The sequence below is a fragment of the Eubalaena glacialis genome, chromosome 10 (genome assembly GCF_028564815.1).
Source record: "Eubalaena glacialis isolate mEubGla1 chromosome 10, mEubGla1.1.hap2.+ XY, whole genome shotgun sequence".
NCBI lineage: Eukaryota > Metazoa > Chordata > Mammalia > Artiodactyla > Balaenidae > Eubalaena > Eubalaena glacialis.
Window position 1 is genome coordinate 113,552,557 of NC_083725.1, and position 23,798 is coordinate 113,576,354.

General features: G+C 43.5%; 1 pseudogene; it reads right to left on the reverse strand.

Moving 5' to 3' along the window:
• Positions 1-1,819: 1,819 nt before the first annotated feature.
• Positions 1,820-23,441, reverse strand: LOC133099963 (solute carrier family 22 member 6-like; annotated as a pseudogene).
• Positions 23,442-23,798: the final 357 nt, after the last annotated feature.

Below are 23,798 nucleotides of genomic sequence, written 5' to 3' on the forward strand. Positions count from 1 at the left end.
TCCTGCCATCCCAGGAGAGGCAGGCAGAGGTTGAGGAGGAGGAAGGGCCTGAGGGATGGAGGGATGAGACCAGATCTCAGTGACTCCTCTTGCTGTGTTTTGCCTTCTTGGGCCTCATCAGTGCCAACCCAAGGCTCACTGGAGGCGGAGAAGAAGAAGAGGAGAAGAGCCTGGAGTCCAGCAGGAAAGCTTGGATTAGTTGGGAGGCTGAACTTCCTGGACAAGAGCCCAAGTGTAAGTGGCACACTGCTCCAGCAGCCAGGATCCGGCCTGGAGGGCTGAGACTAGCCTGCTTCAGCATTCTTCTCCCCTTTCTTCTTTTCTCCTTTGTTTCTAGATGTTAGCATCTGCCTCAGGGAGGGGGAAGAGTTTCACAGCCTCCTGATTGGCTGCGTTCATTTTAGTCCCTTCTCTGCTTCCAGGAAAGACTGAATAGGGAGGTGGGGGGAGCAAGATGCATAAAGGTTTTCAGTGTAACTAAAAGAAAGCCGTGAAGGGAGCAGAGAAAACTGGCGAGAAACGTGGGAGCACGGTGTGTGTGTGTGTGTGTGTGTGTGTGTGTGTGTGTGTGTGTACACACACATGAATTCTGCTGTCAAGTCAACTGAGTTCAAGTGTAGGCTCCGTTATTTCTTAGCTGTGTCTCACGACCTTCCTCAGCCTAAGGATAATAATACTACTTACCTTGTAGCTTATCAAGCATTTTGGCACATATAATGACATTATAGTGTCATATAGAATAGTTTTCCTGCCCTAAAAATCCCCCGTGTCCCTCCTATTCATCCTGCTTCCCTCCCTCTGAGCCTTGAGCAACCACTGATGTTTTTACTGTCTTCATAGATTTCACATTTTTGATGCTACTGTAAATGGTATTCTTTTTAAAGTTTCAAATTCCAGTTGTTTATTGCTAGTGTATAGAAATACAATCCTTTTTTTAAAAAAATGAATTTATTTATTTATTTATTTATGTTTGGCTGCGTTGGATCTTCGTTGCTGCGCGCAGGCTTTTCTCTAGTTGTGGCGAGCGGGGGCTACTCTTCGTTTCGGTGCGCGGGCTTCTCTTTGCGGTGGCTTCTCTTTTTTTTTTAAAAATAAATTTATTTATTCTATTTATTTATGTTTGGCTGTGTTGGGTGTTCGTTGCTGTGCGCAGGGTTTTCTCTAGTCGTGGTGAGTGGGGGCTACTCTTCGTTGTAGTGCGCGGACTTCTCATTGCAGTGGCTTCTCTTGTTGCGGAGCACGGGCTCTAGGTGCATGGGCTTCAGTAGTTGTGGCACGTGAGCTCAGAAGTTGTGGCTCGCGGGCTGTAGAGTGCAGGCTCAGTAGTTGTGGCGCACGGGCTTAGTTGCTCCGCGGCATGTGGGATCTTCCAGGGCCAAGGCTTGAACCCGTGTCCCCTGCATTGGCAGGCGGATTCTTAACCACTGCGCCACCAGGCTCTGCGCCACCAGAAATACAGTTCTTTAAAAATATTGATCTGATAGCCCACAACCTTGCTAAATTTGTTTTCATTGTGGTAGCATTTGTATAGATTCCATTGGATTTTCTACATAGACGATCGCTGCATGAGTTTTTGGACAGAGGGTTAGCTGAAGTGGAGTGACCTCTGTGGGAACAGTGGGAGAAGTTGTGCATAGCTACTTTTAAAGAAATGGTAGGGTGGGTCTGGCTAGGAGTGGGGGGCCCAGGGGAAGTATTCTCTGGAACCACAGGTCCAGTAGAGGTCCCTCCCGTCTTCCCCTGGCTGCCATTTCTCCATTCCTCCACTTGGTGTGGACGTACAGGAGATGCAGGGGCTCTGTCCACTCTCTGCCCCTTCTCAGTTCTCAGGAGGACTGGAGTGGGACCATCTGCTGCTCTGCTGCTTGTGCCCCGATTTCTCTTTCCACCTACGGGGGAAGGAGAAGCAGGGCGTGGGAGTAGAGATGGGGGATCCTTTTTAGGTGTTTGTGCTCAGCTGTCCCATTTTATGTCCAAATCTCCCACTGTTTCCAAGAGTCCCAGAAAGGATTCTAGGGGACTCAGCCTATCTGTGAGAACAGGACCAGGAGGCAAAGGAAGCAGGAGGCCTGGATTCTGGCTTTGGCTCCACCAGAATCCAGCTGAATGACCCCAGGTAAGTCCCTGCTCTCCCCTGGGTCTGGCCTTTTTTTGTTAAATGGGGCTGGATCAAGGATTTGTGAGGGCCTGATAGCTCTGAGTGTAGGGAGGGTAGGGGAGGGTGCAGCGTACCTTCTCTCCAGGTCCTGCAGTGTGTTGGGCAGTGGCAGCCCCAGAGTCTCTGGCAGGAGAACAGCGATGGGGCAGGCAGCCACAAGGACCGCACCATAGATGAAGAGAGGCAGGGAAGGGTAGAGCTTGGAGGTCATGCCCACCAGTGGGCTCAGAATGCTGCCTATGTTGGCCAAGGTGGTTGTCACACTCGGACCTCTCTGCCTGTGGAGAGGAAGAGCACCTTGGTGAGGCCGGTGAGGCTTGTGGGTGCCCTAACTCTGCCTGCCAATGGTGTTTTCTCTTTTCACTTTCCGTACAGGGCCAAATGCTTGCACTTACCTTGGCTACAAGGAAAGTTGGAAGCAAATGGTTTCGGAACCAGGAAGCCTGGGGTCCAGTTCCAGTTTGAACCTGCTGTATAACAGAACAAGTCCCCAACCAACCTCTCCCCCAAGCTCCAAATGCTATATCTAACTTCCTACTTAACAACTTAATTTGGATGTCCAAAAGGCCCCTCAAATTTTATATGGCCAAGAACTTTTCGTTTCTACCTCCAAGTCTGCTCTTTGCTCAGATTTCCCCATCCTGGCACAGGGCACTTCCAACCACCCAGTTGCTCAAGCTCAAGTATCTGTAATTATCCCCGATACCTCCTGTTCCCTTATTTCCCCACATCCAAAATATGAATTTGGTTGGCTCTTCTTCCAGAACACATTCAGAATCAGTTCCTCTTCTCCATCTCTACAACCACTGCCCACCAGTTCATGCGAAGCCATTTTCACCTCTATTTTTTTTTTTAAAGATTTTTTTTGGATGCGGACCATTTAAAAAAAAAATTATTTATTTTATTTTTATTTATTTTTGGCTGCGTTGGGTCTTTGCTGCTGGGCGTGGGCTTTCTCTAGTTTCGGCGAGCGGGAGCTATTCTTCGTTGCAGTGCGCGGGCTTCTCATTGCGGTGGCTTCTCTTGTCGTGGAGCACGGACTCTAGGCGCGCGGGCTTCAGTTGTTGTGGCTCGCGGGCTCCAGAGCCCAGGCTCAGTAGTTGTAGCGCACGGGCTTAGTTGCTCCGCGGCACGTGGGATCTTCCCAGACTAGGGCTCGAACCCGTGTCCCCTGCGTTGGCAGGCGGATTCTTAACCACTGTGCCACCAGGGACGCCCGGATGTGGACCATTTTTAACGTCTTTTATTGAATTTGTTACAATATTGTTTCTGGTTTATGTTTTGTTTTGTTTTTGGCCACGAGACATGTGGGATCTTAGCTCCCCGACTAGGGATCAAACCCGCACTCCCTGCATTGGAAGGTGAAGTCTTAACCATTGGACTGCCAGGGAAGTCCCCATTTTCACCTCTTGACAGTACTATTGCAGTAGCCTCCTGACTGGTTTTCCCATTTTCACTCTTGGCCCTTCTATCCCCAGCCTATTCTCCATGAGGAATCCAAAGTGATCTTTAAAACTGTAACTCAGATATTTTCACCCTCTGCTTGAAACCATCCTGTGATATCTCATTATGCTAGAATAAAATCTGACCTCCTTCTAAATCCCTACATGATTGCTCCCTGCTTACCAAGTTCTTATCTTGTGCCCTATCCCTTTGTTTCCTCATTTATTCCTTAGTGTTTGCCTTTGATCTTTACCCAGGAGACCTACCCTGATCATCTTATCTGAAGCTACCCAGTCACTCTCTTTTTCTACTTTTTTTTTTGGACCTCAGAGGCAGAGGGTTGAGTTACTCATAACCCTCAGTTCATGACCCTCACCCTCTATTATCATTTGTCCTTGAAAGGCTCCCTTATTCCCCCCCCCTTAATTGTTTACTCCTTTTATTATCGTTACCCACTCCTAATCCCCTCCTTGCCAAAGTCAACCATTCTATTGCGTTTGATGTGCATTTTTTTTTTTTAAGGTTTATTTATTTATTTATTTGGCTGTGTTGGGTCTTCGCTGCTGCATGCGGGCTTTCTCTAGTTGTGGCAAGCGGGGTCTACTCTTGGTTGCAGTGTGCAGGCTTCTCATTGCAGTGGCTTCTCTTGTTGCGGAGCACGGGCTCTAGGCACGTGGGCTTCAGTAGTTGTGGCACATGGGTTCAGTAGTTGTGGCGCACGGGCTTAGTTGCTCCAAGGCACGTGGGATCTTCCCAGACCAGGGCTCGAACCCGTGTCCCCTGCACTGGCAGGCGGATTCTTAATCATTGCTCCACCAAGGAAGTCCCTGAATTTTTTATTTGTATATGTTCTTGTAAAATGTATATTGTTTTGTGTGCAAATATTTTAACTCACCTAAATGGTAGAGGTAATAGATCATTCTATTTCTCATTTCACTCAGCACTCTGTTTCCTGACCAGGGATTGAACCCGGACCTGGCAGTGAAAGCACCGAGTCCTAACCACTGGACCGCCAGGGAATTCCCCTCTGTCTTTTAAATTTGTCCATTGTGTCCTTCAATAAGCAGAAGTCCTTTTTGATATAATGAAATTGATATAGCTGCCATGTTTCTCTCTTCCTCTTCCTCCCTCTCCCTTTCCTTCCCCCTCCTTTCCCCGCTCCCCGCTCCCCTCCATCTCCATCTCCATCTGCGTCTGCATCTCCATCTCTATCTGTCTATCTCCAAGCCCTCTCTTCAATTCTGTTTGTCTCTTCTTGCACCAAGAAAGCCATAGACATGCCATGGCTTTGTTGTATGTCTTAATAGATAGTAGAGTGAGATTCTCTTCTTTGCTTTTCTGTTTCAGAATTGACTAGCAATTGTGGTCTTTTTTCTTCCATATAAATTTTAGAGTAAGTTTTTGGAGTTCCTAAAAAATGATCTAATTGAAATCCTGATTAGATTCTGTTGAATTTCTATAAATTTCTAAAAGTTAACTTGGGGAGGATGGACATCTTTATTATGTCATTCTAAACAAGAGTGTGGAATGTCTCTCCACCTACTAAGATAATCTTTGTGATCTTAAAAATGTTTCAGAAATTTTCTCCATGGAAGTCTTGGATGTCCTCTGTTAATTTCCTGATAATATCTAGCTTTTGGTGTTATTCTGAATGGTGTCTTCATTTTCAAAGATTTTCTATGTTATTTTCTGGATTATTTCTCTAGATTATTGCTTCTAGGTTATTGCTATTGACATTTTGGTAATTTGATTTTGTATCCCGCATCCTGCTGAACTCTTTTATTAGTTTTAATTGCTTATTGATTTTATTGGTTTATCTAGGTAAATGATCATATACTCTCTAAATAATGATGTTTTAAATGCTTGTCTTTTAAATTGCTTATTTCTTTCCCAGTAGAGCAGTGTTGTCCAGGACCCCCAGTACTGTGTTAAACAGTTGATTCTAAGGTCAAAGAGAATGCACATGACTTTCTTCATTATGTATAGTGTTTGCTCAGGTGCTCTGCTTACCTCTCTGGGCCCCCAATTTCCCTTAGATGGTTGGCCTAGTTTTCCCTTACTCTTATTCCAGCTCTTTGGTGGATATTTAAAAATACTTTAAGGATATTTAAAAATACTTTATACTTTTTGGGGGTTATTGTCAATGTTATTTTTTTATTTTAATGGAAATAGAAGTCCTTTTTTTCTAATAGATTTCCAGAAGTTCTTTATAAATGCTGCATACAAATCCTTGTAAATACCTTCTTTTTCTCTTTTCACCTTGTTTATAGTGAAACAAATGACCAGGATTAAAAAAAAAAATCCAACGTAGAAAACTTTATCAATGTTCCTTTTTTGGTTAGCCTTTTTTTTTGTCTTCAGAAATCCTCCCCTCTTCAGCAGAAATTAATTTTTCTTTAAGGTTGAAATATGATTGCATTTTATTTATTTCCCACATGGGTTAGTAGATGTCCTGGTACTATGTGTTAAATAGGCCACGTTTTATCTTATCATCTGCAGTGCTTCCTCTGCAAGTTTTTCCTATGTGTGGGTCTGTTTTGGAGCTTGCTATTCTTTTCCATTGAACAATTTGTTCTTTCCTGCTCCAGCATCCACTATCTTAATTACTACAATTTTATAATAAGAGTTTATAATATGCCTTGATTTCTGGTAGGGCAAGTCCTTCCCCTCTGTCCTTTTTAAAAAAGTACCTTGATTATACTTGGTCCACAGCACTTTTATATACATTTTAGAATTTGCTTGCTAGTTTCTTGAAAATATCTATCTGGATTTTGATCAGAATTGCATTGAATTTATAAATCAATCTTGGAATCACAAACATTTTAATATCATCTTATGTCAATTATGAGTTGACATATTATGAGATTTCCTCTCCATGCACATAATACATTTATTTACATTTTCTTTAATACCTTTTAATATAATTTAAAAATTTCCTTGAAAAAACTCTAATTTTTAGAAGAGTAGAGAATGCAATTGATCTTTTGTTTATTGACCTTGTATCTAGCCACCTTGCCAAACTTTACTATTTCTAATAATTTTAGATTTTTATATAGATTTTTAAAATTAATTTTTATTGGAGTATAGTTGATTTACAATGTTGTGTTAGTTTCTGCTGTACAGCAAAGTGAATCAGCAAAGTTATACCTATACATATATCCACTCTTTTTTAGATTTTTTTCCCACATAGGTCATTACAGAGTATTGAGTAGAGTTCCCTGTGCTATACAGTAGGTTCTTATTAGTTATCTATTTTATATACAGACAGTTATATCCTCTATAAATAATAATAGTTTTGATTTTTCCTTTCCAGTCCTATTTCTGTTATTTGTTTTTCTTATCCTAGGCACTGACCACACTCTCCAGGATAATGTTGAATAGAGGAGGAGACAGCAGGCACATTGGTCTTATTCCCAAGTTTAAAGAGAATGCTTCTAGGGCTTCCCTGGTGGTGCAGTGGTTAAGAATCTGCCTGTCAATGCAGGGGACACGGGTTCGAGCCTTGGCCCTGGAAGATCCCACATGCCGTGGAGCAACTAAGCCCGTGCACCACAACTACTGAGCCTGCGCTCTAGAGCCTGCGAGCCACAACTACTGAGCCCGTGTGCCACAACTACTGAAGCCCACGCGCCCTAGAGCCCATGCTCTGCAACAAGAGAAGCCACCACAATGAGAAGCCCACGCACCGCAATGAAGAGTAACCCCCGTTCGCCGCAACTAGAGGAAGCCCGCACGCAGCAACGAAGACCCAATGCAGCCAAAAATAAATAAAATAAGTTAAAAAAAATACTAAAAAAAAAAAAAAGGAAATGCTTCTAATGTTTCGCCATCAAGAAATAATATTTGCTGTGGATTTTTGGTAGATGTTCCATATCAACTTAAATTTCCTTCTATTGTTGTTTTACTAAGACTATTTTTAATGGATGTTAATTTTTATTAAAGACTTTTTGCTTTTATTGGGATGATAATCTATTAATGTGGTGATATTAATATATATATATATATTTTAATGGGATTTATTTATTTATTTATTTATTTATTTATGGCTGTGTTGGGTCTTCGTTTCTCTGCGAGGGCCTTCTCTAGTTGCGGCAAGCGGGGGCCACTCCTCATCACGGTGCGTGGGCCTCTCACTATCGTGGCCTCTCTTGTTGGGGAGCACAGGCTCCAGACGCGCAGGCTCAGTAATTGTGGCTCACGGGCCCAGTTGCTCCGCGGCATGTGGGATCCTCCCAGACCAGGGCTCGAACCTGTGTCCCCTGCATTGGCAGGCAGACTCTCAACCACTGCGCCACCGGGGAAGCCCAATATATTTTCTAATGTAAAACCACCCTTGCTTTCCTGAGATCAGCTCTCCTTGGTCATAATGTATTATCTTTTTTTATACACCACTGGATTCATTTTTCTAATATTTTGTTTAGGATTTTTGTATCTGTTAATGAGTAATATTGGCCTGTAATTTTATTTCACAACTATCCTCCTTTGGTTTCAGTATCACCTGACCTCACAGAATGTATTTGACATAATTTCCCTTTTTCTCTTTTTTGGGGAAGCATTTGTATAACATTGGAAGATTTGTTCCTTAAAAGTGTGGTGGAACTTACCTGTATTAATATCTGGGTCTGGCGTTTTCTTTGAGGCGAGATTTTAAAGTTTACTCTTCAGAATTTTTATTTATTCTAGAATTAGTTTTCCTATATTATTTTTTTAGGAATTTGTCAATTTCATCTAATTTTAAAATTTATCGGGACTTCCTTGGTGGTCCAGTGGTAAAGAATCCGCTTTCCAATGCAGGGGACGCGGGCTCCATCCTTGGTTGGGAAACTAGAATCCCACATGCCATGGGGCAGCTAAGCCCACACGCCTCAACTACTGAGCTAACGCGCCTCAGTGAGGGAGCCCGCATGCTGCAAACTGCAGAGCCCACATGCTCTGGAGCCCATGTGCCACAACCAGAGAGAGAAAACCCACACGCCACAACTAGAGAGAAACCTGCGCCACAACAAGGACCTGATGCAGCCAAAAAAAAAAAAAAAAAAAAAAAAATTATCAATATAGACTGGTTTATAGTTTTTTGCATCTTTAATTACTTAATTAAAAATTTGCATCTTAATTACTCTAGATCTATAGTTCAGTTTTTTTAAAATTCCTAATGTTTATTCGTGTCCAGTTTTTAATTTTTTTATTATTATTACCAGGCATTTGTCCATTTCACTGATACTTTCAAAGATTGACTTTTTGTTTTGTTGACCCTCTTTTTTATACATTTGTTTTCTATTTAATCTGTTTCTGGTACTATTATTATTGTGTTTTACAGATAAGATGACTGAGCATTTGGACTAGTTACCTTTTATACTAGAGCCATGTTCTTTTTTTTTTTTGGCCATGCCCTTCAGCTTGTGGGATCTTAGTTCCCCAACCAGGGATTGAACCTGGGCCCCAGCAGTGAAAGTGCCGAGTCCTAACCACTGGACCGCTGGGGAATTCTGAGCCATATTCTTAACCATTGTACTTTTTTTGGTCTTAAAGTCTATTTCGGCTTCTATATCTACTTAACTTTCTTCTGGTTAATATTTGTCTAGTATAACCTTTTCTATTTCTCCACATTTAAGATTTTCATGGTCTAACATTTTAAATGGGTCTCTTGTAAACTTCATGAACTAGACTTAAATAAAATCAACTTGGACAATCTCTGCCTCTTAACTGGTAGGTTTAATCTATTTATATTTATTGTAGTGACATATATTTTGAGTTATTGATACCATCTTACTTTTTGTCTTTAATTTGTCCTAATTTCTGTATGTTTTTGTTCTCCTTTGTTGCCTTAAAAAATAATTGATTGACCTTTGTGCCCTTTCTGGCTGGAAACCTTCTGGCTCTAGGACCTCATTGTTCCATTCCAGGACTCCTCCCCAACACCCCCACTCACTGCGTTACTATGGGGTACAGCTCTCCTGTGTACATTAAGAGGCAGTTCATGGGTCCAGTCAAAGAGCCTTTTCCTAACAGTGCCATCGCGATGCGGAGGAATACCTGATCTGGAATGAAAAGAGGTAATGATAAGGTGTTGGGAAAGGTTTGGAGGAGGCTTGGGGTTTTCATACCCTTCCAGGTAGTTGGCTTGGGCCAGATTGGGAACTGGGCTTGGGAAAGGACCAGGACAGGAGCAGAAATGGGTCACATACTCGCCAGGGGTATCATTGCACAGGTCAGAATGAAGTTCCCTGACAGCAGCAAGGAGCCCATTTGGGTATGCTTGCAACCAAGTGATTTGGTGGTCAGAAAGCCCAGGAAATAAAATGGTAGATCCACAGTTGTGAAGAGCACCTGGGTCAGGTAGATGTTAATCCCAAAACTTTGCAGACCCATGATCAAGCCGTAGAAGCTGAAAAGGAGTACAAACCTGGGGCAGAAACAGAGGGGATATGATTTGGGTAATAGCCATGCCACGTCTATATAGCAATTGCAGTAGGCAAACTGCTGTCACATTTGTTCTTTCCTTTAGGCCTTATATCAATCCTGTGAGTGGGATTTTTATATTTTGAATGCGGATAAGAAAGTCTTCCTTTAATTCTAAAAAACAGAATGTTAGCTATCATACATTTAAAAATTACCTAGGAGAAAACAATGTTTTTACCTTGCAATAGGTCCTTTTCCCCTCCTTCCAATTCCCTGCCCTAAGGGACCTGCTTTTGATAGGCGCATACTTTGATTAGTTGATTGCACTGGGAGAGGGTGTTTTGGAGAGACCCCTCCTCGTGGGGAGGCTTAAGTAACAATTGATGAATTATAAGAAAGAAGGATTCATTAATGCCAGGAGTTTTGCTTTGCTGAGTGATATATGCAGATTTACAGCCAGAGATGAATTCTTAGGAGGAGATTTTAGCAGTTATGTGGAGGAAGTATCAGGAGAGAGAAAGAGGAGAAGAATAAGTGACTGTTAGCCAAGAATGGATTTGAGGGACAACAGAAATGCCTATTAAGTGTTTTGGCTGTGTGGTATGTGATATAAGCATCTCTTCTATCCCCCAAGGAGTCTTCATAAAATCAACAATGTTTAGTGACACTTTTTAGGGCAGCTTTGCTCCTTAGAGGTGTGCCGAAGTACAGTGTCCTGTCTCAAGGTTGGTAAAGGGCACAGTGAGAAGCTGTCCATAGAAGACAATCTTATATGAGCTACACTGTAATTAAGAATTAAACAGAATATTATTGGCACCAGAATAGACAGACAAGTCAATGGAACTGAATAGTCCAGAAACAGTATAAGATAAGGGTGCCAGCCAGGAAAGGTTGGGCTACTCATTAATGGATTTGGGACAATTAACTAATCTAAGAAAAAATATAGAATCCTACTCCCTTCCATATGTTCAACCAAATTTCAGATGGATTATGGTAAAATATAAAAGCCCAAACAAATACGAACATGTTTGAAGAAAATTTAGGTGAATAGTTTTATACTCAGGAGGAGGGTAACTTAATGAATTTTAAAAAAATAGATGTGATTATATAAAGCAATAAAAGATTTCATTTTTAAAAAGTGATAAATTTAAAGGACAGACTTGAGAATGCAGATGCAAAAATACTGATCTTATATGGTAACAGTATCTTTTTTTTTAAACATCTTTATCGGAGTATAATTGCTTTACAATGGTGTGTTAGTTTCTGCTTTATAACAAAGTGAATCAGCTATACATATACATATATCCCCATATCTCCTCCCTCTTGCGTCTCCCTATCCCGCCCCTCTAGGTGGTCACAAAGCACCGAGCTGATCTCCCTGTGCTATGCGGCTGCTTCCCACTAGCTATCTATTTTACATTTGGTAGTGTATATATGTCCATGCCACTCTCTCACTTCATCCCAGCTTACCCTTCCCACTCCCCGTGTCCTCAAGTCCATTCTCTACGTCTGTGTCTTTATTCCTGTCCTGCCCCTAGGTTCTTCAGAACCATTTTTTTTTTTTTTAAAGATTCCATATATATGTGTTAGCATACAGTATTTGTTTTTCTCTTTCTGACTTAACAGTATCTTTAATGTAAAAGAGGGTTCTTAACAAGTCAACAAAAAGAAAAAATGGGCAAGGGATGTGAACAGGAAGTTTACAAGAAAGAGAAATTATAAACAGATCAAAATTATATGAAGAAAGTATTCAACTTCCTCCAGAATAAAATAAATGTGAATTAAAACAGCAAGATAGGGGACTTCCCTGGTGGCACAGTGGTTAAAAATCTGCCTGCCGGTGCAGGGGACACGGGTTCGATTCCTGGTCCGGGAAGATCCCACATGCCACGGAGCAACGAAGCCCGTGCACCACAATTACTGAGCCTGCTCTCTAGAGCCCACGAGCCACAGCTACTGAGCCCATGTGCCACAACTACTGAAGCCCGAATGCCTAGAGCCCGTGCTCTGCAACAAGAGAAGCCACCGCAATGAGAAGCCCACGCACCGCAACCAAGAGTAGCCCCTGCTCGCCACAACTAGAGAAAGCCTGTGCGCAGCAACGAAGACACAACGCAGCCAAAAATAAAAAAAAATAAAAAATAAAACAGCAAGATACTAATGAGAACCTGCAAAAAAAAAAAATATATATATATAATATAAAAAAATGATGTTGAAGATGAATAGTTATCAATTTTTTTTTTTCATTCTGCTTAATTCAGATTTTTTTTTTTTTAAACATCTTTATTGAAGTATAATTGCTTTACAATGGTGTGCTAGCTTCTGCTTTACAACAAAGTGAATCAGCTACACATATACATATGTTGCCGTATCTCTTCCCTCTTGCATCTCCCTCCCTCCCACCCTCCCTATCCCACCCCTCTAGGTGGTCACAAAGCACCGAGCTGATCTCCCTGTGCTATGCGGCTGCTTCCCACTAGTTATCCACTCTACATTTGGTAGTGTATATATGTCCATGACACTCTCTCACCCTGTCACATCTCACCCCTCCCCCTCCCCATATCCTCAAGTCCATTCTCTAGTAGGTCTGTGTCTTTATTCCCATCTTGCCACTAGGTTCTTCATGACCTCTCTTTTTTTTTTTTTTTTTTTCCCCTTAGATTCCATATATATGTGTTAGCATACTGTATTTGTTTTTCTCTTTCTGACTTACTTCACTCTGTGTGACAGACTCTAACTCCATCCACCTCATTACAAACACCTCCATTTCATTTCTTTTTATGGCTGAGTAATATTCCATTGTATATATGTGCCACATCTTCTTTATCCATTCATCCGATGATGGACACCTAGGTTGCTTCCATGTCCTGGCTATTGTAAACAGAGCTGCAATGAATATTTTGGTACATGACTCTTTCTGAATTATGGTTTTCTCAGGGTATATGCCCAGTAGTGGGATTGTTGGGTCATATGGTAGTTCTATTTTTAGTTTTTTAAGGAACCTCCATACTGTTCTCCATAGTGGCTGTATCAATTTACATTCCCACCAACAGTGCAAGAGTGTTCCCTTTTCTCCACACCCTCTCCAGCATTTATTGTTTCTAGATTTTTTGATGATGGCCATTCTGACCGGTGTGAGATGATACCTCATTGTAGTTTTGATTTGCATTTCTCTAATGATTAATGATGTTGAGCATTCTTTCATGTGTCTGTTGGCAATCTGTATCTCTTCTTTGGAGAAATGTCTATTTAGGTCTTCTGCCCATTTTTGGATTGGGTTGTTTGTTTTTTTGTTATTGAGCTGCATGAGCTGCTTGTAAATCTTGGAGATTAATCCTTTGTCCGTTGCTTCATTTGCAAATATTTTCTCCCATTCTGAGGGTTGTCTTTTGGTCTTGTTTATGGTTTCCTTTGCTGTGCAAAAGCTTTTAAATTTCATTAGGTCCCATTTGTTTATTTGTGTTTTTATTTCCATTTCTCTAGGAGCTGGGTCAATCAATATTTTTAAAACCTATTGTTGAGTGAATAAAAGGCACATAACAAATCGAAAAAAAAAACAACCCAGCAAGATACTTTTTCTGTTTCTCAGAGCAAGTCTTTGGTGTTGATGAGGGTATCTTATACAATTTTTTAAAACGTTACTGTAGAGTATGCGGCAATATCTGTGAAGAGCCTTACATCGTTTCATACCTTTGGCCCAGTAAGCCCATTATTTATTTATTTTTTTTGGCTGAGCCGCGTATGGGATCTTAGTTCCCCGACCAGGGATCAAACCTGTGCCCCCTGCAGTGGAAGTGTGGAGTCTTAACCCCTGGACTGCCAGGGAAGTCCCTCAGTAAGTACACTTTTGAGGTTTATCCCAAGGGATGTAAGACAGATGCATAGGGCTGCATGCATATGGATACTTGTTTATGATTGGGAAGAGCTGGAAAGAACCTATGTGTCCACTACTGGCACTATTAAAATAAATTAGAAAATTATGGAATACTATGTAGTCTTTAAAAATGGAGTTCTGATTGGGGGTGGGGACAAATTTATTATAATAATAAAGGGAGAGGGGCTTCCCTGGTGGCGCAGTGGTTGAGAATCTGCCTGCCAATGCAGGGGACAGGGGTTCGAGGCCTGGTCTGGGAAGATCCCACATGCCGCGGAGCAACTAGGCCCGTGAGCCACAATTACTGAGCCTGCGCGTCTGGAGCCTGTGCTCCGCAACAAGAGGGGCCACGACAGTGAGAGGCCCGCGCACCACGATGAAGAGTGGCCCCCGCTCGCCGCAACTAGACAAAGCCCTCGCACAGAAACAAAGACCTAACACAGCCATAAAAAAAAAAAAAATAATAATAATAATAATAAAGGGAGAAACTTCCAGGAAAGTTAATACGTCCAATAGAAGTTCGTAAGAGAGTCTGTATGAGGTCTTACATGTTTGGCAATATTTTTTGCGTGATGTTTTGTTGTTAGAAAGGGAAGACAAATTTTTATTCAGTACAATTGGACAAACATAATCATCTCTGTCAACAACGACCACAAAAACCTGGGGCACAAAATGCTTGGAGACGTGTAAATGACAAAGAGGAAGTGACAATGTTTTTTAACATACGTGTATGTGTGTGTGTGTGTGTGTGTGTGTCTCGGGAGGAGAAGAGAAAAATGTGAAGGAGGTGGAGTTGGGAGGTGTTTGTGTGGAGGACAGGAATAAAATAATATGGTGGAGCACTTGAGTGGTGGATAAAAGGAATATACTCAACTTATGTGCCCCGGAATTTCTAGCGTCTGCCTGTTATTTCTGCTGCTGTCATGGCAGCAACTGGCACAAAAGAATCACACGCCTGTGATGCCCCACCTCTCCTATCTCTCAGTACCATTGCGTGGAGACAACCTGGACTGGAAACAGGTAGAATCATTGTCCTGACGCCGTTCATAAGTTGGCTTGAGTTGCTAGTCACTGTGACAACCTGCTGCCTTCAAAGCTCTCCCAGCCCCTTGCCATAGCCGAAGAGAATGGAGCCTGCTTGGAGGGAGTGAATCAGTGAGAACACAGGGTCAATCGTGTAGGTCTACATTTATCAATATTTATCAGTATGGAAAGAAGTTCGTGAAATATTAAGGACAAAAAGATTCTAGAACCGTAGGAGGAGTATGATTGAATTTTTGTAACTACGTGTAATGTAAATTACTGTGTGTTTGTGTGCCTTCAGAGCACCTGTGTCCTTTTCCACTGGCTGTGGGGCCTCCCTCAGCCTCCCACCTACACAGCCTGTCCTGTTTTCTCAGTCTGCTTATCTGCCCATCAGTTTGTCTGCCTCCTACCTGAGTGCAGATGGACCTACCACAGTGGCATGATACAGAGGAAGAGCTGGCGGATGGCAGGGGAGCGCAGCAGCTGCAGCGTCGAGGGCCAGGCTCGGCTCATGGTCAGGCCCTTCTGCAGACTCATTCAGAGCAGCTGCTTGGATAGATGGGGCTCAGGGCTTGGGTTCCCCTGGGGACCCCTCCCTCCACTCTCTGCCTGGGAAGCACCAGGTGTCCTGGCTTCTAGGATGAGGGTGGGGGCAGGCAGAGCTCTGGTGGGGTATCACAGAGGGTCCTGGGGGGTCTCACCTCCACACTCAGCTTGGCACCCTCTTTCTGTTTACCTTTGATCTAGGCCACTCTCTGCAGGGCGTTCAGGGTGAGGTCCAGGTTCCCCAAGGAGGAATGCCAGAGGGCAGACTCAATGAAGAACCTGTGGGTGGGGGGTAGGGATGGGCATGACTTCAGCCTTGGTTGACAGGGTTGTGGCTTTCTGAGAAAAGCACAGACCAGAGCAGGAAGACATTTGGGAGGGGTGAAAAGAATTCTGGGCTGGGGGCTAGGAGCCCTGGGTTCTACTTCAAGGATTACCACTGTCTTCTTGGGAGACCTCGGATAAGTCTGGCTCCTTTCTGGCCATGGTCTTCCCACTTATCAATCTGGGCATTGGTTCTTTTTGCTTTGCTTGCTCCCCTGCCCCATGTCCCTGGCTGTCTCATCCTTGGTGCCCTGGGCAATCTAACAGCTGCTTGTAAGGCTGCCCACGTGTGCCCATCAGGTAGATGCAGAGATGGGAGGTAGGGAATAATTGGGTGAGGGCTGGCATCTAGGGGACCTGGTGTTGGGAGGATCCTTGGGTTGCTGCTGTCCAGGGTCCTGATGCATCCCAGCATACCTCTGTGGAGAGAGCCACGCGCCTTCATCAGAATCATAGAGGGTGTGTTGAAAACAATCCAGATACCAGAGCCCCACTTAAGGCCTGTTGGATATCTGGAAGGTAAGCTAGAAACCTGATTTTTAACAAGCTCCCAAGGTTTGGGAACTACTGCTCTGGGGTGTGGTTGATTCTTTGACTCTTGGTCGATGGTGACTCCTGTTAGGAGACAGCCTTTTGTGATTTTTTTAAAAAAATTGAGGTATAATCAACATACAACAGTATAATAGTTTTAGGTGTATAACATAATGATTCTATATTTGTATACATTGTGAAATGATCACCACAATAAGTCTACTTAAAATACACCACCATATATAGTTACAACAATTTTTTTGTGTGTGTGATGGGAACACTTAAGATCTACTCTCTTAGCGACTTTCATATATGCAATACAGTAATAGTCACCATGCTGTACACTATATTCCCATGACTTATTTAGCTTATAACTGGAATTTGGACTTTTTGACCCCTTTCATTCATTTTGCCCACCCCTTACTCCCTGCATCTAGCAACTACCAATCTGTTCTCTGTATCTATGAGCTTGGTTTATGTGATTTTTATTTCTGGGAAACCTATGCAAGGTTTATGATTTTTCAAAATGCATATGATTGTGGCTTATATTTTATGAATAATAAAGCTGATTTTGTGTCTTTGATCTGCTATGACATTTATAATATTTTCAGATATTATTCTTTAGAAAATTGCCTCCTATTATTCATCCCATGATCTTTTTATGGTCTTGGCCTGGAAGATAGTCAAGGTTAGGGTATTAACACTGAGTTGCAGCTACTCATTTAACCCTCACCATAACCCCTATTTTATAGATGGAAAAACCAAGTCTAAGAGAGTTTGTATAACCTCCTCATGGGCACACAGTTATGGCTGATCTGAGACTTGTCTCTAGCTGTTATTGATTCCTAGGTCTTTGTTTCTGTGACACTCACATGTCACATACAAGGCAGAGTGGTGGGAGGTGACTTCTTCAGGATGTCAGAAAATCTGGATTCTTGTCCTGCTTTTGCCACTTATTAGCTATGTGACTGTACTTTTTAAAAAAGTAAACATTAAATATTTACTTTATACAATTATAAAGGTAATGAATTATCATTAAAGTTCAAATAATATAGTAATGAAAAATGAAAAGTTCTCTTCTTTTCAATTCCACTCCTCAGAATTAACAACACAATTTTCTTGGGTTCCTTCTAGGCAGTTTGGGCAAGTTATCCAACATCCCTGAACCTAAGTGTCCTCATTGGTAAAATGCAGTTAATAGTACCATTCATGCTGGCTTCACAAGGGTATTGTGAGGAGGAATTGAAATGAGGCAAGACATGGAAAGTGCTGATGGACGGTTGTGTGATTCCTACAGACTTTCCAGACATGGTCAGTCTTGGGTGGATCAGTCCTGTGTCCCTCTCTGGATTCTCAGGGATGCCAGTCTCCCCTCTGTGTCCAGCCTAGAGGGCTATGCCTTCGCTCCTTGATCCAGCTTTGTTCACCACTGACCTGTCTGCCATGATCCCCAACATCAAGTTTCCGACCAGTACTCCTGCCATGATGACGGACTGACTCAGCTGTGGCAAGGTCTTGTGTGTGCACACGAGGTCCCACTGTGAGGAAGGAAGAACTGGGGTCAAGGAGAGCTGGGCCGGCCCCACAGCAGCCCACTCCCTCTCTCCTGGTGGGCTGAGGGTCTTGGATTAGGACAAGCACATAAGGAGGGCTTGCCTCCCTAAGTCACACAATTTTTCTCATCATCCTCTCCTGGTGAGAATGATTCAAGTTATTTCAAAACATGTAAGAGGTATCTTTTGGGATGACTGCTCAGACTACTCGCCCTTTTCTGAGCACTAACCCCTCACCCTCTTTCAGGGCTCTTTAACCTGTCCCTCCTTGGGTGCAGCTGAAGAAAACTGACCCTGGAGCTGGACAGAGCTAATTAGGTTTTTTTTTTTTTTTTTTAAATATTTATTTATTTAGCTGTGCCGGGTCTTAGTTGTTGCATGTGGGATCTAGTTCCCTGACCAGGGAGTGAACCCGGGCCCCCAGCATTGGGAGCACTGAGCCTTAGCCACTGGACCACCAGGGAAGTCCCCAGGTTCTTTTTCTTACAAATTTGGAAAAGCGACTCAGAGAAGCAAGCTTTGTAAGGACACCCAAAGTTGGGGTGGGAGGACCAAGTTTGGAATGACGCGGAAGTGGAGCTGAGAAATCATGAGACAGAGAGAGAGTGGGAAAGAGAGAGGGAGAGGGAGAGGGAGAAAAAGATGAGGGAGGGGGAGAAGGAGGGAGGGGAGAAGGGGAGGGAAGGAGGGGCATAGGGGAAAAGAATGCAGTAATTTAGTCAGAGGGAAGTCGGGGTGAGAGCTTAGTGCCAGAGAGGTAAAGATAGAGAGTGCAGCTCCCCTGGTTCTCCTCAACCACCCAATTCCAGTCTTTCATAAGGCTGGGCTGAAGTTCTTGACCTTGGGTTCTGTGAAATACCTTTGCATCCTTCCATTAACTTTCCATAAGCAAATTTGAGAGGGTTGTAGTTATTTGCAATCCTGAATAAGTGGCAATTGGATACCTCAACTAATAGTTTAAATTTTTTGCTCTTTTTAATGAATATAAGAAAAAAAAATTCTCCTTTTAAAAGTACTTCCTTTCTAGGTGGAGTAAAACAGCTCTACAGCCTGCAGGAAAATCATACTAAAATCAAAAGTCACACTGACGGATGTGACTTAAAGGATGTGACTTAAATCAAAATGACAAATAGGTGTGGTATTTCCTTTACATAAAAGCTAATTTTTGTATACTTTTGAGTGGACTTTAAAGCTCATTTCTTTTGTTAACAGAGGAAAAAGGAAAGGGGGCAGGGATGACCAGGACGTTTAGGGAATGCTCCTTAAGATGTGTTAATATATATGCAAATGAATTCATCCTTCAAGTGTAATTACTTGATAATCTTGATTTGATTGGAGAGAAATCCTTGTTTGTGAATTTCATTATTACTGTGAGACTTTTAATACCCTGTGCACACACCATATGATGTAAAATTTGGGTGGTTGGCATTTGAACACTTTCTCCAAAGAACAATGGACTTTATTGCTGTTTTATTCAAATAACTGCTATTCTGTAGTTCTCTGTGTTATCTGATATAATTTTTATTTTAAAAAGATTTTGGGGCTGTGTCAGACTGGGAATTCATTTTTAACAGTACTTTAATGGAAACTTGTGAATGAAATACTACTGTGGAGATGCATGTGGGACACACTGTAGTGAGGAGTTAGGGATATGATAGACCAGAACTGAGGAATGGAAAGCTGAGAAGCAAGAGGATGTAGGAAAGAGGTAAGAAGTCAGAGGAGTCCTGGAGGAGGGATGGATTGGGAATCTGGGATTGGCAGATGCAAACTATTGTGTATAGGACAAATAAACAACAAGGTCCTACTGTGTAGCACAGGGAACTATATTCAATATCCTGTGATAAACCATAATGGAAAAGAATATGAAAAAAAATATACACATGTGTAACTGAATCACTCTGCTGTACAGCAGAAATTAACACAACATTGTAAATCAACTCTACATCAATAAAATTAAAAAAAAAGGTTTATCGATTTTAGAGAAAACGGAAAAATAAAATAAGGATTTGTTAAAAAAAAAAAAAGAACTAAGGCGTGCAAAGAGAACAAAATCTGTATGCAGTCTGGTGATGAAATCTGGGTGTTGTCCAGAATAGAAATTGATAAATGAGTATAGAATATGTACTCAGAAAGAATTTTTCTGCCTCTGTTCTGCCCTAAAGTGCTTGTCATCTGTAAAAGCAACAATTGGTTGGGGCTTACATCACCTTAGGTTTGGCACTGGCTTTTACTATATATATTCTCTTCATGTGCACCTGAGACTCTTGAGGATCGTATATTTGTGTGCTCCTGGGCCTCATGTATATAGAATTACTTTATCAGTAACAGGAACCAAAGTCTAGGAATAGGCAGTGGTGGATTTGAGGGAGACTCAGAGAATTGCTGCCTAGGAAGGCTCTGCACTGCTAACTTGATAAAGGCTGTGATAAATGACAGATGCTGTGAGACTGGCCTCAAGGGAAAGAAAAAGAGAAAACGAATGACAGTGGCACCAGGAAATAGGGCAGTGAAATGGTAACTGTTGTTCATCTGCAGAACAGAAGTGAACGGGAGACTCAGGCCGGTCATTCATAACAACTCACGCCCTCCCTGCCCTACAGTCATTGGACCCAGGGGTGGACACCTGACCCAGGCCAGCAAATAAGTCTTTCCTAGAATTTTTCAAAGTTGAAGCAGAGAGACAGTTATTAGAAGTGAGCCCAGAATGGTCAGTGGCCACGTTGTGAAGGATCCGTGGCAGAGTCACATGCCCAGCATGCAAAGAAAAGTGGAGATGAGAGCCAGCAAGGGTCCTGCTCGCATGGCCCTGGTTCCCATTGCTCCTAGAGCAAGCTCTGCCTTTGCTCATCTTGTGGTTTGGTTATGGGAGCCTTTATACACTCTTTTCATGCTCAGATTAGCTTGAGTTGAATTGCAGCCACTTGCAAGCAAGAGTCCTGACTAACATGGTTCAGATAGAAGCTGCTAGTTATTACTTAGGATACCTTAATTCAGAAGAAAATAAGAAGAGCTCAGACAGAGTTTTTATTAGAACCCAGAGATAGCATCTTTTTCTAATTATATTTATTTATTTTTTGCTTTGCATTTAGAGTGCAGAAGTATCTCTTTGGGATACTGGGCCATTTGGGAGTGCTTTCCAAGGGGCAGGCTGGGACTTGTCTTTCTCAGGTGACCTGTGCCATTGTGCCGACCAGATACAGCCATGTGGCCTGGGTGGAGTATCTTCACTGCGACTAAGCTTCTTGCTGAAGCAACCCCTGATAACTTGTGAGCCGTTTCATTTGCTTCACAACTCAGAAGGCCCAGCTTCACATTAGGTTATGCATGTAAGCTGCCTATTATCCTAATGAAATGGTCTCTGGTGCAGCCTTTGGCATTATTGGCCCAAGGAAGAAGTATCCTGGTTGTGTTTATGAAATAGGCCTTTTAGTACCCTATGTCCATGTGTGGTGGTGGATAATGGTCCCATTCACAGTACCTGCTGGAAGAGGATTGGATTATTCTTGGCATCTCCCCACAACTCAGGAAAACTGTGTGCATCTGGCTTTGTCAGTCATTGAAACCAAAAATGATGAGATTGCTACCAAGTCTCCATTTAGAAGGAAAGCTCAGGTGCACACTTACCCAGATTCTTTGCTCCAGAGGGCAAGAAATCTGAGCTTTGGATCAAACTGCCTGCTGTTTTGAACAGAAGAACAACAGCTAGGTTGATAGTTCCCGGAGTATGGTCGAACTTGGAAAGCAGAGTGTAGAGTTTTAAGAAGGGAAATGGAAAAGCAGAATTGGAAGCCTCGATAACATACAAGTTAAGGTGGGTGGAGGGGAATGTCTCAGAATTTGGGTTGAGGCTGGAGAATGATGAAGAAGGTCCTTCCCCAACTCTGCAGGGAGGGGGTGGCATATGATGCCTGCATGCCCAGAGGGAGGAGGACTAGCCATCCTTTGTCACCTTCTGCTTCTGTATCTTGGGTCTGTCGAGTGGGAAGTATGGCTTAACTTTTATCACTTTCAGACAGATGCTGCATCAGGCAAGTTTGGGGGCTCTGCTCGACCACAGCCTCTTCTCAAGGCATCTTTTCTGCAGAGCCCTGACTAAAGGGCAAGGGGCCACGTAATCCCACTATATTGTCCTTTGGCATGATGATTAGATGAGGTATGGACACCTGAGCCATTTGCTGGGTTGGGAGTGGGACTGCTCATCAGTGTGTTGGGCTGAGCCAATTGAAGCCTTTTCTGAGAATTTGAATTAAGATTCACAGAAATGTTCTGGTTGGTGGTAGGCCCTAAATCTGAGGGGTAATGGATCAGAGCTGGGACCAGTGGTTGTCTTGCAGATGGGCACACAGACGAAATGGGTTGAGGAGAGAGTTACAGAGTAAGTGTATAGGGATGTCTCTGGTGCTCCAATCCCTGGTTCCAGTTTCCATGAGGCCTGGACACACTTTGTTTCCTGCGCTTGGATTCCCTGAAATCCCTTTTCTCATGAGCTGACTTGAGAGAGCTTCTCTTCCTTGCAACCAAAAGATCATTGACTAGAACAGATGTTAAGAGCACGATCCATGTGACAGCTACAAAGTGCAGTATTCAGCCGGATGAACCACTTAGCAGGCCAGGGAGACTCTACAGTCGACTGTGTGTGCGTTTCGGGGGAGGGGTGTTAAATCACTAGAGATGAAAGGACCCTCCCATAACCCTGTTCTCTTTCCCATCTTAGTTCCTTGGCTGCTCTCCATCTCCTGGCCCCAGCTGCCGAGAGCTATTTCTAGATGAAGTCAGGAAATTGTTTTTGTCTCTAGGACTCTGAGCCCAGAATCCCCAGCTCAGGAATATCCTCTTTGCCCTCCACTATCTGCATGCCTCCTTTCTAGCTTCCTCTGTACCACTGCCCCACCTCCCTACCCTGTGGAATTGCAACCTCTCAGGGAAACCAAAGTAGAATATCAAACTCCAGTAATACTATCTCTCTCTCTGGTGGAGGTGGAGGGGCAGGGAGCAGCTTTCTGAAAGGAGTTCCATAACCTCCTCTACCAGGAAGACCTCAACTCCAACCCCGGTTCTCTTACCTGCATTTAGGCAGAGCTCTTCATAGCTCCAGGGTCTTCAGACAAACTCAGGTCAGGTTCACACAGTCTGTGTGTGTGTGTGTGTGTGGGGGGGGGGAGGATGGTAAGATGGGAACACAGGAGTTGGAAGGAGGAGGTCCAGGTCTCCTCACGTCAGTCACGATGGTGGAAGGGAAGGTGCTATTGTCATAGATCCAGCCGTGGGTGCAGGGCTCTGTGGCCCCTGTGCTGTTGGTCTCTGTGTCATTGGGAAAGGGCGGCCCCCGCTGGGGGGAGGTGAAGCGGAGGCAGGACTCGGGCCGCCCCTGCCCGTCCCGGGGCAGCCAGGCGTCCAGCTCCCCGTCCTTGCTGAGGTTGGTGTCGGCAGCCGGGCGGCAGTGGTGGGTGGGGACAGCGGCGGTGAAGTTCTGCAGGGTGTTGTGGGAGGCCATCAGGAGCAGGGGGAGGACCACCAGAGTGACCTGGATCTGCTGGAAGCGGCCGGCACCCCCCACCTACAGCAGGAGGTCATTGAAGGCCATGGGGCAGGATCTCGCAGGGGCACTGGAGCTGAGGCCTCTCCCCCCCACAACCTGTTTCCTGGCTTTCGGTGCAGGGGGAGGAGACAGACTGCCCTTTGCCTCCTCAGCTCATCAGTTCCTGGGTCTGCTGTGGCCCTAAGTCACTTGAACTAAAGACTAATGTTCATAACTTCTTTCGAGGCACCAAGTTAAACTGTGACTTGAAAGTGAGACGTTCAAGTATTAAGACTCATCGGGTCAGTGATTTGTTCAAGGGGATCTAAAGGGCAGGTAAAGTTGGATGGGGTGGAAGAAACCACCTTCTTGTGAAGGAGGGATATGCGTGACGCCCCAAAGTTTGGTGGTTTGAATCTCCCC